Here is an 18,724-nt window from a genome sequence, read left to right on the forward strand (position 1 = left end):
TTTTTGAACATATTTTAATATTTACACACATACATGTTTTATTGCTGACAAAGTATCTTATATTATTTTAGTAAGCGTTAACTGTGGGAATTGAGAATCATCATTTTCACCATATCACCATACACTCACATATAGGTGTGTAAATAGTAATTTAAAAACAATAACTATTATTTTTAACTGAAGGGTAAATATTAGTATAGGATATTAAAAAAACGTAGATGTGGGTACAGGACAACGTCTGTCGGGTCATTTAGACTATATATGAGCTATTTTCAATTGGAAACATGTTTGCAAAATTTGTACAAAACTAAATAATCCGCGATAGTGTCTAACATTGCAATACCTACAGCAACTGGGTACACTTATAAATTACGTATAAATTAATATATTGAGTACTTATTACTTAAGTCAACTATTTACACATGTTTTAAAGTTCATGCAACTTGCCTTAAGGCAAAATGCTAATCACACCAATTCTTTTATTATTATTAGATATGTATTAGATAAGAGAATAAAACATTGAAAGAAATAATTTTTATAAAATGTACATTGTATTATTTTAATTGATAATTTAAATATAAATAGTATTTGGGTTCGGCCGTCTAAGCAGTTAGGTCAATATCCATATTCTCCTGCACAATTTTGGGCATTACACATATTAGTATGCATGAGGTCTGTTATACGTAGGTTGAACATGATAATATGCACAACTATTTAAATAATTAAAAAAATTAAAATAATTAAATGCAAGTGTCTTTACGGATATTGTGTTTTTGGTAATAGATTATTCCAAACTTTAAATATATCGAAATAAAAAAAATAGTTTACATCCATCAACAAAATCATTTGGTCATCCAACTAAAACTGCAAAAATTTGTTTTTGTGAGAATTTATAGTTTTGTCAATATTTTTTGAAATAAAAAATCGTAGTAAAACATATCATTATCACATATAATTGTATTATAAAAATAATAACTTTGAATAAATAGTTTTAGAATAATTTTAGAAGTATCCCAAATTGTATCAAAATATTTCTATGTCAACTACCCTGTGGAACGGTCAGTTACAAACTCGGCAAGGAGTTAAGTCGATGCCACGTTTGCAAGTGTAAAATTTCGTTAGATAGTAACTTGCTTTTGAGGTCGGAATGCACACACTTTGGTTAAGTAGAAAATCATGTTAAACGCATCAAATTCAGTTAAGTAATTTATCCTACATAACTACCCGCAATCAGCAAGTTCTGTTTATATAAGTTGCTGCATAAACACGAGCTATGATAAATTATAACGAATTAATATAAAACCATGAAATAGAGATATATTTCAGGAATTATTCATTATAGTCAACCCTTCGTTAAAGCGGTGAGTTTCCTACCATGTAGTATGGGAACTGTGCAATAAAAAAACTCGAATTTAACATTCAATTCAAGCTATCTCGTAGTGTACTTGCTATCGCGTTGTTTGAATTAGAAAAATTGCAGAATTTTTATCGCGTTATATGAAGACCAGGTCGAAAAAAACATCATAAGTTATAAATTTAACTACATACATGCAACCATACCAAAAGTCAAAATGTTATAGTTATCATAACATTTAATGTACACTTTAATTCTAGTGAGTGTTTTTTTTTTAATTTCTATTCTGTGAGTTCGAGAAAAAAGAGACTGCCTATATCGCAAAACATAGAAATAATTGTAAAAAATTGAATGAAAAAATAGAGAAAAGAGGCATTCAGTTGAGACAAATTCGTAATATGTAGGTATATCTAATATGATAGTCAACCCTCCTACAATGGGGTACTCTGGAAACACAGTTTCCATATTAAGCGACAGTTAAGGTGTAAAGTTGCGACTTATAATTTTTGCATGCATTTGTTAATTGCAAAGAAACAGCTCAGTCTATGGTCAAGCAAAACGCGACTTCTTATCAAGTTTCATCAAATAGATTTCAATTTTTGCAATCCTTGCTACTGTTTTTGAGAAAACGAAAGTCAAATGTTGTCTCGTATGAAGATATATGCACACGTACACATATTTTTTCAATTTTGGCGTCTAACGATTCAGATCAACTTGAAACGCCGAGAAAACATAAAATTAGCAAATCGGAATTTTCTGGCGAAAACATTAGCATGTCTTTCAGGAAATAAACAACACGAATATGTTCACAATGATTAATAAAACTGTGCAACTAACAAAAACTCGAAAATAATTGATTGTCATATCTTCATGTATTGGATTTTAATTAAACGCAATTTGTGAAACAATCGTGTTAACGATAGCTTACGGTTCACTGAATAATGGTTAATTGAGCGTCGCTTTGGGTGTTTCGAAAGCAATTCATTTAAGTTTAATAATAAAATAATTCAATGCAAAAGCACTTTTATTTGCAAATTCATCACATGCAAGCGCTTCAGCTTATTAATTCAGGATAAAACAAACATCAACGTTAATTAATTGTGTACATCATTTCAATCCAGCATGATATTTTTATAGTAAAATATAGTTTATATAATCTCAAACACCTGCAAACTTACCATAAACAATTAAATTATTATTAACATTCATTTATTTGCTACCTTTCGACACTTCGACAAAATGGCATTTGTGGGACAACTGAGAACACAATACAAGAGTTAGAACATTTTAAAAAATGTAAGTAACTAAACTATAAGTAGAAATGATATAACTATGATGTTGATATAAAATCATGAAATATCACGTGGGGTAAGGAGGGGTATAGTAAGATATCACGTGTATTTATTTTTTACTTGAACTTTTTAAAAAAATCCAAACATTTTCAAAAAAAATCAAAAATTTTACATTTTTTTCACGTCACGTCATACGCGTGATGGTTGGTGGGGAAAGGGGGGGGGGTCTAACAGTCCTTAAAATGTCGATCACGTGATTAATGGACGCCCCCGTATATAATACATAGTATATAGTAACATCAAATAAGAGTAACCCAGTGGTTAACCACTGGGTTGTCCTCTCGAAGTAAATAACAGATACGACTAGCGTTTTTTATGGTCTTATAGAACTTACTGAAATATTACGGCCTTACGACAAGTAATTTAATTTTAAAAATTTAAGAAAATGAGTAGTTTTTTGACGTTTGTTAAAATTAAAATTAGACGATTTACTTGGTATAACGATGGAGTACTTAGTCTTAATAAATATACTAAACCAGGGGTCGGCAACCTGATTGCCGTTAAGAGCGCAAAACTAAATCTGAAAATTACCGAGGGCGCATCGGTATGAAAAAAAAAAGATTTTTCATAACTTTATTCTTTTAGTATAGTATAATATATACATTACAAACATTCAGTACATCGATAAAAGAAGAGTATTATCTAATAATACCTAATTATATACATATAATTTAGTGTGAAACTTGTGTGAAATATTTCATATTTGAAAACAAAGACTCGCAAATGTATGTTGTTGCACAATATGAGAAAATTTTTAGCGCACATTTCCTTAAAATAGGATACTTATTTTCATCGACTCAATTCCAAAACATTTTAATATTACTATGTGCTTTTAAAATAATATCATTTTGCAAGTTTATTATTTCTAACTTCACGTCTTCGATATTACTAATTTCGAAATACACTGAAACACTTTGCAGAAGATCATCTTCGGCAACTTTATATAAAATAAAGGGTTTATAAAAAAATCCTAGAACGGGTTCTAGTGCTACGAAATCTTGAAATCTTGAACAAAACTCTTCTGCCAATTTGTCTATAACTTCTAAATATGATGTAGTAGTAAAATTTTCTATATTTATTTTTACTTTCAACAATATGCCTTATATTTGGAAAATGTGAAATTGATTTGCGCTAAGGTTATCATACATTTACATTAACCGAGGGCGCATCTAAAGTTGATCGGGGGCGCCATGGCGCCCGCGGGCGCCGCGTTGCCGACCTCTGTACTAAACCATTAAAGTCCTACGGAAACTGGTTCAAATATAGAAATTGTTGATTTTTAAAAATTTGCTTTTGGAAAATACTCCGAGTTAGCGTGTTCGTTCGTTTTTAATTATGTGTAATGAATCCACTCGGAATATTTTTAATCGTTCATAAATTAATTGATTTTTATTGATTAAATCCATTATTTACACATATAGGGAAGTTCATGTAACTTACCTCAAAGCAAAATACGAATACAAACTAATTTTATTATGATTAGTCTTCCTAATATATAAGAAACAATATTGTATTTATAAAAGAAAATAGAAAATGTTTGTGAAACAAATAATTGGAAATACGTTAATATATGTAAAGAAACGTTTTTTTTATTTATTTCCTTATTATATATGTTATTTAAACATTCGGTATACGGTTGGATAGTATAAATTGTGCCGAATTTTTCAATTAAGATAGAGAAACCGAATAGTTGTTAAGAGCCTAGGCATAAAACTTGAATAAACATATAGTGCATTAATACGAACGAATTTGCGATAAAAACCTGCGGAATAATTTCCGAATATTCGGTATTAGGTCTCTGAAGCATGCCGAATATTATGTATACGGCATTCTGCCGAATTTACTATTTATTGCAAGCCTAGTAATTATTGATCACATGTTATTTATAAATAAATAATTAATAAAACTAAATTAATTCGGCAACTAAATTATCGTCCATTTCATGAAACCAGAATATTTTCGGGGATCACAAAACAAAGGTGGGTATATCAGAATTCGATACGAACTAAAGTATTCCAAAGGGTCCGGCAATGAATGTGTAGAGCGCACGCGGCACCAAAAGTTTTCTTTTTGATAGTAATTCAATACAAAGCGTGCAAATTAGTCTACGAGCAAGTTCTGACCGGAGCAGCGCTTAAATAATCGAGTTTCGGGTTAGTTATCAGCATTGAGTATCTCAGGACTTGTTCAAGCTGCGGCGCGAACAGGCGCTGCTTGACGCGGCCAAGATCTGGACCGGGCAGATGTACAGAACAATGTGCAGGAAGGAGGAGGCATTGTTGCAGAACAAACACCAGCGCACAAATTATGTAGCGATCACGAGGCCATGGCCATGTGCTCATCGCAAATTGGTTCATTTTATAATATTCCCGTAATAATATTTATGTTTTTGCCAAAAAATCCTATTTGCTAATTTTATGTTTTCTCGACATTTCAAACTATTCTGAATCAAATGAGGCCAAATTTGGAAAAAGTATGTGTGAGTATATATGGCTGTATGTATGTGTATATGTGAGTCGATATTTGACCTTTCGTCGACGTTTTCTCAGAAACGGCTGAACCTATTTCAAAAGTTTAAAAGCTATTCGATGTAACTCAATGAGGACTAAAGCCTCAGCCAGTATTGCACGACGATCAGTCAAGCCAGTTCCTTCGTAAATAGCAGAAAAGTAAAGAGAAAAATTGTTCACGTTTTAGCCAAAACTTCTGAATCGATTTTAAAAATTCAAAAACTAAGTAAACTAAGAATAAGTTTTAGACAAAGATCGACCGAGCTGTTTCTTGGTAATTAACCGCTGAAAAAAAAATTTTGATGAAACTTTTTATGTTGATAGATATCATGATCCTAAAGAATACACTAAAATATTACGGCCCTATGACAAGTTTGAAAATTCATCAAAATTGTAAAAAATACTGTAGTTGAAATTTGTCGCAGAAGTCGCTTTTGTGATGTAATAAGTCAAAATTTCAATCTCGTCAAGGTTTTCTCAAAAACGGCTAATTCGCTTTCACAAATTTGAAAGCCATTGGAATAAACTCAATAAGGAGAAGCTGCAATTAGGTTTTGTAAAGCGATCGACCAAGCCATTTCCTTGGAATAAGCAAACAAATGCTTTTTTGTTTTTTTTTCGGGAAGTTTTTGCAACTTGCCTTAAGGCAAAATGCTACTTTCAATTAGTTGGTCTACAAACACTCAAGTGACGTACGTAATTTTCATTGAGAAATAATTTTAGAAATAAGATTTGAGAACTTTAAAAATAATCAGAATATGCACAATTACAAGTACAATTACGTTAGATAATTACTTGGTTTAAAGGTCGGAATGCACTTTTTGGTTATGTAAAAAATCATCTTAAACGGTCAAACTAGCCAGCCGTGACAACTAGCCAGTCGCGGGGTCGATCTCAACCTCGGCAGAGCTCGATCAGGCTTATAAGCCTGATATCTATAGATCTCAAATATAATCTCAAAATGAAAAGGGCCATTCGCAGGCAAAGTGGCATATAAAATCATAAAAAGTCAAAAAATACTATGAAGTAAAAGTCATTAGTCATAACTGAATGGGACAACTAAACTACTAGGTTACCAAACACACTTACTGGGCACACCAAACTGTACTGTGCCTACCAAAAACAAGCCATGAACAACATGTCGACAAAAATTACTGAATGTCCTCATAATATGAACAGATTGCATCTAAATTAACCAGATTAGATTTTACTTCTAAGGTTAGTAAAAAAAAGCATAGAAAATATAAGCAAACAATCCCACAATAAATGATAAACTAATAAAGCGATTTGTATCTATAAAATATTACGTTGATATTTTGTTTATTTTATATGTGTTTTGTAGATAAATGGTATTCAAGTTGTTTATATAAATATAATAGGACATTTCAAGGTCTAATCCGATCAGTCCTGCTCTTTGGGTTCGAACCAAATAATTAATAACCTAATTAATAATTATTGTTAGGTTTTGGAAACTGCGTATAATCTTGCAACTAACTTCCGTGCATTTCCCATTATATATGGGTGTTCATATACACTACATTATTACTAAATAAAACCTTCAATAATTACTTACAACAAATATTAGATTTGTACAATTATCGATTATTTTTCTGATAAAATATATTAAAAAATTAATAACTAATTGAGTAAAATATAGTTCTTTAAAATTTGGTTTTAAATTTTATTACAAAATCTTGGTATTTAGAATTACCATACGAATTAGATAATCAGTTGTGTTTGATCGTTTTACGTATTAATTCACTTTTATGTTTCAAAAAGATAGCAAAATGCCATCGTGATTATGCTAGTTAATCAATTTTTTTATGATTTAGCATTTATTATCAACTTCAATCGTTTTCGACTCATTATTTAAAAAAAAAAAAACTTTAAACAATATTTGTCATAATGATAAATCTAAAAAAGTGAAAGTATGAATATATTTTCAATTTGTTTATTAATTCAAATGTATCACTGCATTTAAACGAATTCATTACGATTATTTAAATATGCAATAATATTTATATGTTAATACAACAACGTTCTGTTTATTAGCAAACATTTTCCAATTAAATGTATATATGCATATTATAAAAACACGGTGATATTTATGATAAAACGATCGTCCACGATATTTAGAATTATTTTTTAATTGATAAAAAATATTTTGTTACATTTGTTTAGATTATAGTTTTTAAATGTCTAAACAACATAATTTAGAAACTCCATACTACATTTTATTTAAATAAGGAAAAAAGTAATTCAAAACGGAATGAATAAAACTAACTGCTATAACAATGAACAGTTCTGCAATCAAGTAAATAAAATAGAATGTCATAGCCTGTCAATTAATTTACCATAGCATAAATACAACATACACATTTATATAAAGAAATGGAAAAAAGAAAATATCTGAGTTCAATAATCAATAAAGGTTACATGGTTTAATTGTAACTTGTATTTCCGAACACACACCTACACCCACATTTGTCATATTGTTGTTTGCGTACTATTCCGCTTCTGAAAGAATATTAACCCACGTCTCACAACAAAATGAAATAAAATAACTGCAATTTAATTACATAACTACAATAGTATAGATGCATTTTTTTTCACATTAATTACAATCTGTCTAGGAAGACATTAAGTAATTGTTTTGTTATTTTTATAAATTGTTCTTAGAAGACAACATGCTTTTTAGTTGTTGGCTACTATTATAATTGCAAACGATTGACCAGTTATCGACCTGCTTAAAAATGATTAATGAAATTGGGATGTGCGGCAGAAAGGTGAAAATTGAGAATTACATGTATTTTTCGAACTAGCATTTTAAAAAAATTAAGAATATTTATTCAACACTTTGAAAAATAGGTGTTAGACTTTGACTACCCTGATAAATTTAATTTTTTTTATGAAAAACTGAGCATAAGCTCAACAAATCTCAATCAATATTCGGTCAACAGTTCACTGACAAAATTCGAGATGAAAAGTGATGCAATTACTATAATTCTTGCAAAATAAGGGTTCGTGGTAAGAATTTTAGGGTTATGTGCATTTTTATATATGTATTATAACAAAAAAATAGACTTAAAAAAAAACTTCGGGGTGGCCAACCCTTACCACTTGGACATACATCAAATTTTATATATCATATAGATATATAGAAAGTCATTTAGAAGGCAGCCGAATAGTTATCATTATCTAGTTATATATTTTTAGTTCATATTTATGACGTAATTACGTTTTGTGAGCTAAAGGGATATTTTCACATGAAAAACCATATTTTCCAAAATCTATAGTTCCAAAAGGAAATGGTTATCACTAATGACTTACTTGATACAAATGCTTTATATCATGTAATACTTAGTGCGGAATTTGAATCTACAACCTTGTGTCTACAACCACTACTTCTCGATGCATTATAAATAATATATAAATAATTCTGTTAGAAATGAATGCTAATTGCTTTATCGTAAACGACGGCTATGGAATCGAACAGAGGAAAAAAATTAATTTACTACAAATAAAGACCATTGCTTCAACTAAAGACCATTGCATACCATAGTGTACATCGTATATATATATATAAATATACCTAGATATAAGCTGTAACCATACACGCTTCGCCGTGTTTTACTTTTAATTAAAATTTTGGACAACACTGCATATTTATTACATCTAGTCTACCAGCTTTCTTGTCCTCCAGTCTACCTGTCTGTGACAAACTGTCTCCCTCTCCACCAGTTTATCTGTCCACCAATTTACCAGTCCACCAGAATACCTGTCAACCTGTATTAGTCTACAAATTTAGCTGTCCACCAAATTACCTGTTAAACCATTTACCAGTCTATCAATTTACCTGTCTATCAATTTACCTGTCTATCAATTTACCTGTCTATCAATTTACCTGTCTATCAATTTACATGTCTATCAATTTACCTGTCTATCAATTTACTTTTCCAACAATTCACCTGTCTACCAATTCGCTTATCAATCTGTTTATCGATCAACCATTTTACCTGCCTACCAAATTACGCGTCAATCCGTTTTACATGTCTACCAATTTACCTGTCAAATTGTTTTACATAGCTACCAATTTACCTGTCGACCTGTTTATCTGTCTACATACTTATCTATCTACCAGTTGTCCTATCGTATAATTTGTGGTGAGCATGACGTCTTTTTAATTCTGATTTTATGGTCTGGTGCTTCTTGGAAAATAAATGAGCCAAAATAGCGTAAAGCTACAATCAATTCATCCGTTGTCCTGTCTACCATTTTACATATCCTCAAATTCATCTTTCCACCAGTTTACCTATCTACCAATTTACATGTCTACCTGTTCATATGTCTACGTATCTATCTATCTACCTGTTCATCTGTTTACCTATTTACCTGTCCACCAGTTTACCTGTCTAAAATTTGACCTGTCCACCTGTTTATCAGTCTATCAATCAGTCACTCACCAATTTAGCAGGCCACCAATTTATCTGTCTATCAATTTATATGTCTTACGTATTATATGTCTACCAATTTACCTATCAACCTTCTTATCAATCCACCATTTTACCTGTTTATCAATGTATTTGTTTACCAATTTACCCGTCTACCAATTAACCTGGCAACCTATTATATGGCTACATATTCGTCTATCTACCGGTTGTACTGTGTACCATTTTATATATCCTCGAATTTACCTGACCACCCGTTTACCTATCAACCAATTTACCTGTTTACCTGTTCATCTGTCTAGGTATGTATCTATCTACCTGTTTAAATATTTATCTGTTTACCTGTTAACGTGTCTGCCAGTTTACCTCTCTACCAGTCTGCTAGTCTACCATCTTTCAATTACCAATTAATTAAAAAAGATATAATCACTAAAATAATTCTTACATAAAGGGGTTTGTGGTAAGAAGTTTAAATTTTAGGGTTATGTGTTTTTATATACGCATTATAAAAATATGTATGTGTGTATATGTATGTACATACATCTTATAAAATCCTAGAACATTGAGTCAAATATAAAACGATCTATCGGGAATGATTTTTAGCATGTAGGTATTACGTATTCAGGTCGTCGTGCTTATTATGGACTTATGGATGATGTGCTAAAATGACAGATGAAATATTGTCACAAACACCCCGCGCATAAAATCAAACTCTCCTTCTTAAACCTCAGGGATACAGCTAATACAAGATCGCTTGTATTCGACATTAGATAAAAGCTATACTTTTTATCTAATGCCGATCAATACTGACATAAGAAATGAATGAATAAAACGACTCGAGAATTCACTATCAGATTCTGTGCCATACCAGTATAAAGTCGCAATATATTAAACATATTCAAGGTCGATAAAAAAATACAGAAATTTCTTGATTACGTGTTGGAAGAGTTGAATTTCACGTTATTTTTGCTTCTTGCAAATATTCATTATTAATTAATTACTAGGTGTAAGCGGCATTTTGTTTTTCTTTCAATTGTAATTAATCAATTTAATCAATAAAAACTGAGATTTAGCTTCTTTTCAAACTTCTGAATCGATTTTGAAAATTCAAAAACTGTTCGAAACATATTGGTTAGGAATCGACCTGATTAGTTTTTGGTAAAGATCGGCCGGGCCGTTTTCTTGTAATAAGGTGTTAAAAAAAAAATTTTCGACGATTTTCACGAATATTTTTAGATCATACTAGAATATTACTGTCCTACGACAAGTCGTTTTAATTAGTGTCGTTTTCTTGGCGTTTGTCAAAATTATAACTTTCATCGACGATTGCTCAAAAACGCCTGAACTGATTTCAAAAATTTAAAAGCCAATCCATGTATTTTGATGTGGATTATTTTTTCTCAGTTTTGTGCAGCGATCGGCCAAGCCATTTCTTTGTAATTTGGAAAAATGTGTTAAACTTTTCGTCCACATTTAAGCTCATACTACCGAATCGATTTTCAAAAATGAAAAACTTTTCGAAAGATATAATTTGGAAATGATACTGATTAGTTTTAGTTGAAAATCTATCGAGCCGGGCTCTTGTTAAGGCAAATTATTATCAGCACGATTTCCAAATGATAGTTTTCAAAATCATTTCAGAAAAATTTTTGGTTGCTAACTTTTAATCTGGTGACACATACCACACAAAGATACTTTTTCTAAACGATTCAGAATGACTCCACACATCGACAAAAAGGGAAAAAAAACTTTCTTTTTCGGGAAATAAATTATAATTGCTTTTTATTTTCTATTTAATATTTATGTTTAAAAACACGTTTAAAACATTTTAAAAAAATATGGCTATTAAATCTTTTCATTGTATCTTGCAAATAGAAATGTATTCTCAATAACTTCCAATTTATGTAAATAAGTAATATATTTTGCTGAATAAAGTTATTAAATAAAAAACATTTATTTTGAATATTGCAAGTGACATTAACTAAATATAACATAAATTTTACATATTGAGTGCCAAATTTTGAGTACATACGAGTGCTATAATTGATTTTACGACAAAACTATTAATTTTATGGCATGAAATCTATAGTTTGTATTACTTATGCTAACTATATCGTCTATGTCATATAAAATTTCCAAAGACGTTACATTAGTTTTTGCGCAATTACCCTAATCTTTCGTTGCATGAAGCAAAAGCGCTATACAGAATATTTGCATATTCAAATAAAAACGTTTGTGATAGATAAGAGAAAAAACTAGAGAATATTAAAGAAAACTCTGTTTACTTACTTTTTCAGCACGTAGTCTAGCCTTTGTTCTATTGGAATATCAATGGCAACATCAGCACCCAGTCTGCTATGCCAAATTTTGGTGTGCGAGAGACACCAGGTTCTGTATGCAATGAGAGCTGTCCTCATCAAATCATTTGCATTAGGGGGCAAAGTGCACAAATGCCTAAGAAAATAATTAAATATTATTGAATAAATAAAATAAAATACATAATACTATCAATGATAAAATAAACTACTGGTGCATGGCATTGTGCCATAAGGCAAATTGCTGGTAAATAATCAAAACGAAATGATAACTAGTTATGTATGGCTTCGTGCCTTAAGGCAAATTGCTGGAGCTTCCCATACTGTAAAAAAATGTTCGAGGAATATTAAATGTTTTCAAATAGATTTTTATAAATACTGTAACATTGTCTTATACATAGGTCTTATATTTATAAGAATTATATAAACTGAATTACAAAATTAAAATTATTTATTTAAAATATATAAGTGAGCTTTAAAACATTAGCCAGAATTAAAATTAAAATCTGAATTATTTTCGATATAAAAAAATTCTGTAAAAAAAAATTTGAAATAATTTTCCCAAAAGCAATTATTTTGTCAAAACAATCAGAAAGTTTTTTAAATCTCTTAAATCGGATGCTTAGTTTTTTCAAAAACTGTCATTTTTTGCACATTTAGCTCAGTATTACGTAAACGGATGGACCTGCCTTTGCCAAAAACTAATCAGCACATCTCCCTATTAATAGAAATCGTATGTTTTTTGAACCATTCAAATCGGTTGATCCGTGCGCCCGAAAACGTGGACAAAAAATTGTATCCATACATACATACACACACACACATCCACACATTTTTTCTGAGGCATGCCAAAATGTTTAAAAACCTTCAAAACGTGAAAAAATGCAAAAATTTTGCAATGCAATTTCCATTTTTGGATGATTACAATAACTTACCTTACGGGAAGTTAATAAACAAAGCCTAATCGAATTGCATCCTACTCGGCATGCAGTATGCCAAAATGTTTAAAAACCTTCAAAACGTGAAAAAATGCAAAAAGTTTGCAATGCAATTTCGATTTTTGGATGATTACAATAACTTACCTTACGGGAAGTTAATAAACAAAACCTAATCGAATTGCATCCTACTCGGCATGCAGTATCTCATAAACAATCTCATATATCTTATTTTTATTATATAAACATTTTGAAACTGAATTACAAATTTGTGGCGGGATTAGTTCAAGAGTTAAGTTGGAATAATAATAGAATTATGAATTGTAATAAAAAGACATGTATGTAAAAATAAGCAGAATGTATAAAAAAATTAGAGGATTAGAATTAAAATAAATTAAAGTAAGAAGAGTTTAGAAGATAAAATGAGAAGTATAGGAGAAGAGGATAGAAGTGTTCAGAAGATAGTAAAGAAGAATTAAGTTAAGTTGAAAAATTAGAAAGAATAGGATTATATGAAGATTATATATATGATCGTATAAAATAATGTAGGTGGCGAAATGCTCGAGTAAGCGAGGCCAATAAAAATAATAAAAATAATAAATAATAAATAAAAAAATACAAATTTAAAATTATTTATTTTGACTAGCTAAGGATACTTTTTGCCCCGTATGTCTGAAACGACTAAACTTGCGTTTGTTAACTAATCAGCCTGTCTTCATACGAATCGAATTTTTTGATATATACAAAATTTTCATTTTCAACTTTTTAGCGACTACTATGACTTACTCTAGGGAAAGTTAAATATGACAGAATGTACTGAGTATCGGAAAGGTGCATGTACATATTTGCATTTTTTTTTTCATTTTATAACAACAAGCAAAACTTAAAAACTATGAGCTGTTGTGATAAAACTTATCTCAAACAACATTATTTTTTCTAGAAGGCAATCCAATGGTTGGCCTATTTGTATTTGATATATTTCAATTATTACAATTTTACTAAAACTAATGATATAATTTTAATTTAATGCAGCAATATCGGTGATGGGTTATTGGCACTTGAAAATATAGCTCAAAATATGTTTTCAAATAAAAACAAATATCACCAGCGCTTGATATGAAGTTCTCCCTATCGAACCCTCTTACTGTTTAGCCGCAGAAAAGCCCAAATATGTACGTATTTTTTTTTAACTTTATCTTTGAGTAAAAACTTCAACAATAAGTGTGATTATTATTAGAATCGCCATACATCTATGTTTGAAAAACAATGCCGGTGTATTCGGATCGGAACGACAAATGCGCAAGTATTTTTGAAATATCAGCCAACGGCTCATAAAGTTTGATCGAGATCGCGGAAGAAGGTTTCGCTAGTAGTTTCCCCGTCAAGTGTGCCATGTGACACGTTCAAGAAACCGATACCATTGACAAATAACATGAGGAAAAATAATAAAAATTCTTGTTAAACATATACTACATTCGGTGGAATTCGTCTTCTTTTTGAACAATGTTTCTTGAAAATATAAACCGTTATTGGCAAATTGCGAAGGCATACCAATAAAAAATTCTGTAAATAAATATATTTTTTAATATAAATGATTTCTTATTAACTTCCCGTAGGGTAAGTTATACTGATCTCATAAAAATCAAAAATAATTTTTGTATGTATGTTTACGTTTCAGGACATTCTGCACATTTTGGCATACCTTAGAAAAAATAGATGCATGTGTGTGTGTGTGTGTTGTGTACGTATTTGCGGATACAAATATTCATAGACGATTTCGGCAACACGGATCAACTGATTTTATTAATTAAAAAAACATTCGATTCCTATTGATGGGGCGACGTGCTGATTAGTTTTTGGCAAAGGCAGGTCTAGCCGTTCCGATGATATGGGGCCAAAAGTGTCCAAAATGGTAATTCAGTTTTTTAGATAACGGTTTAACCGATTTAAATGATTTAGAAAACATTTTATTTGTATTGACAAAACGAAGAACTGATTGAAGTTTTGGCGAGGCAGGTCTATCGGCTTCACAGATCCAATAATAAAACGATTTGACGGACAAAAATGATCATTAGACATATGCACATCGAATTATAAGATATTTTATAGTTATTGTAATAATAGGTATGATTTCTTTTTAAATTTTTTGGGTTCCGTATATTTCGTCTCTACGCAGCTAACGCAGCGTGATCGCATTGAAATTTTCAAAAAAATTCTAAAAAAAAAATTCAAGTTTTTCAAAAAAGTCAAATATTTTTAAAAAATCATTCTTCTTAAAAATCTAACTTTTTAAAAAAAAAAACAATTTTTTTCAATGTTTTAAAAAAATTCTAAAGCTCTTTTAATTACTTTAATTTTCGGTAAGGAAAGTTCCTGTAATTTGCCGTGAGGCGCAATGCCATGCACCGCTAGTTTAAAATATTGAACCGATTACATTTACCAGTTAACTTCGTAATAACAGATTAATTTCTAAATTTATATTTATAAGTACCTAAAAATTGAATTGTGTAGTGCTGTGACGGTATTGCAATAAACTGAAATAAGTCGGTAGTGTTTAAAAATATTAATCTCAAACTCTTTTCAAATTCAAAAGTGGTTGAATTATATTAATTTGCCAAGGTTTGGAAAATTTCAAAATACTATTATCACAATTTTTTTTGTTGACAGACAAAAGTATTTATTTCAATATTTAAAATACATTTTTCAGTGTTGCCTTTTGTACATACTTTTTTACCCGTGGGTATTTTATATGAGAAATATGTTTTTAATATATATGATAAATATAGTTTACAATATGTATAGTATAGTATATGATTGTATGTGTGTACTAAAAAAAAGAAAAAAATAATCTTTCTCCCAAAAAAATACAGATTCTTTATATATTAATAATTATATGTTTTGTTGACTCCCCTTAAGAGAGAGGAGTCACATAAATAATATGCTCCTTATTTAGCCGCTATGGGTTGATCACAATTTTAAAAATGATTAAATCTAGACTATTATTGATTCAGTATAATATATCGAGAAGTTATTGCATTATGCCTTAAGGCAAAAGGCCAGTTACACCTAGCTGTAAATATATTTAGTCCTCGATATTTTTAACTTTTAATTTTCCGTAGAGTAAGTTATTGTAATCGTACAAAACCGAAAATGATTTTTGTTTTCATATCTTCACGTTTGAAAGATTTCTCAACATTTTGGTATACCTTAAAAAATGGCTGTGTGTGTGTTTTTATTTTTTGTATAGTGAAGAAAATGCGTTTATGCATCCCAGACTGGTCCTTTGTCTGGGTAAATCGGGCATTAGTAGAATTATTACCCTCCTCCGCCAGCAAAAATTACGTGTATTTTTAGTTACGAGAAAAAATGGTAAAACTTTTGATTTTTTTTAAGGGTTTGGATTTTTTTAATAAAATCAGGTAAAAATATATACACGTAATATTTTGCTAGACCCCTCCCTCCCCGCGTGATATTTCGTGATTTTTTGTCAAATTCCCTCTCCCAAAAAATGCCATTTTTTGTACATTTAGCTCGGTATCACCGAAACGGCTGGACTTGCCTTTGCCAAAAACTAATCACCACTTCTCCTAGTCATTACAAATATTAATTATATTAAACATTACACATTGAATATATTTTATATCATTCAAATTGAATACTCCGTTCTCTCAAAAACTCGATTTCTATTTTCTGCACTCTTTGTACTGTATCTCCGAAACGGCTAGACCTGCCTTTGCCAAAAACTAATCAGCACACTCCCTATCAATAGGAATCGAATGTTTTTTGAACAATTCAAATTGGTTGATCCGTGGACGAAATAGTGGGGCGCATCGCATCGTGCCTTAAGGCAAATTGCTGGAACTTCCCATACCAAAAAATATTTTTTTTAAAGATTAACATTTTTGAAAAAAATTTACTCTGAAAAATTAGATTTTTGAGAAACTATAAATTTTTGACAAAAATTTACTTTTTTTTTGAAAAAAAGACTTTTTGAAGAAAAGTGTATTTGAAATATTTTGGAAATTCTGAACTTTTTTTCGAAGCAATCATACTGCTTTTACTGCATAGAGACGTAATATCGAAGCGCGTAAGCGCCGCATCGTTGTCTAACGAATAAGCATTGGTACGAAACCCATTGGAATGTAAACAAAATTTATACTTATTGTTAAAATCTCTATAAAATATTCGATAATTTGATGTGCATATGTCTAATGATCATTTTTGGCCGCCAAATGGCATTTTTTTACTTTTTTTACTTGATCTCCGAAACCGCTAGACCTGTTTTCATGAAAATTTGATCAGTTCTTGATCTTGTTAATACAAGTAAAATGTTTTTTTGAATTATTCAAATCGGACGCCCCGTTCTCTTAAAAACTGAGTTACCGTTTTTGGCACTTTTTGCCGCATATCTTCGGAACGGCTAGACCTGCCTTCGCCAAAAACTAATCAGCACGTCTCCTTATCAATATGAATCAAATGTTTTTTGAATTATTCAAATCGCTTCATCCGTGTTCCCGAAATCGTCGACGAAACACATCGAAAATGAAATTTGTATCCGCACACACATACACACACGCGCACACACACATACATACATTTTTTATAAGGTATGCCAAAATGTTCAGAAACCTTCAAAACGTCGAGAAATGTAAAAATTTTCGATTTCGATTTTTGGGCGATTACAATAACTTACCCTACGGGAAGTTAAAAATTGTATCCATACATACATACACACAAATCTATTTGTTCTGAGGTATGTGAAAATGTTCAGAAACCTTCAAAACGTGAAGATATGTAAAAATTTTCAATTCTGATTTTTGAATGATAACAATAATTTATCCTACGGGAAGTTAATAATGACTAATTACTTTGTGTCGATGTAATTAAAATTCTACCTGATAACGTAACCATCCGGCCGCGGTATGGGAATTAACATCGAGCTGCTGTCTTGCTGAGAATCTATTGAGTTAACGCGCGATTTCGGCACTTCAGGCTCCGGTTCGTATGGGCCGCCCCATAGGTCCCGCATCCGATCAACGGTACAATCTTTTTGCTTAAACTCGCTTGGCTGATCACTGATCCGTTTCGACTTCCATTTCTAAAATAATTCAAAATATATTATTATAATACACAACTACCTGATGATTGCATGTACACTAGAATCCGGATATAGTGTTATATTGATATTGTTTATAACTTATGGATATTGCAAAGGCATTGTAACTGTAAATATAATTTATATATATATGAAGCATCACATTTAAGACTTTTCTATAAATTAACCCTTTGGGGATGAAGTGGTTCGAAGTAAACCGTACCATATACAGCCGCCATTGTTATTTAAAATTGCCAACGAATATTTCTCGCCCTCTAACTCAAATTCTAGCACTTCAACTCAAATTCTTGACATATAAAATATATTACATTTATATGCTCAGATTTCTTACATAATAAATAAAATGTTTATGTTTTTTTATCAACTATCGACATGTATTTATATGTCACGCATATATGCGTTTCTCGTCTCTAACAACTGCCTTCGTCAAACGCATTTATGAGTTCTTCGGCCAGTTTGACGATTTGCGTAAAACGCATATATGCGTGGTTCGACTTCAAAGGGTTAAGCAGAAAATAATACAAAAACTTTGCCTAAGCGAATATCTACAGATTACTCATTGATAATCAAACATAATAAAAAAATAATATCGGTTATAGTCAAATTGCTGGAACTTCTCGTACCAAAAATTATTTTTTTTAAAAAGATTAACATTTTTGAAAAAATATTTACTCTGAAAAAATTAGATTTTTGA

The sequence above is a fragment of the Ctenocephalides felis genome, unplaced genomic scaffold, assembly GCF_003426905.1.
Source record: "Ctenocephalides felis isolate EL2017-DRISC unplaced genomic scaffold, ASM342690v1 CF-g0.4_SCAFFOLD_01886, whole genome shotgun sequence".
NCBI classification, from domain to species: domain Eukaryota; kingdom Metazoa; phylum Arthropoda; class Insecta; order Siphonaptera; family Pulicidae; genus Ctenocephalides; species Ctenocephalides felis.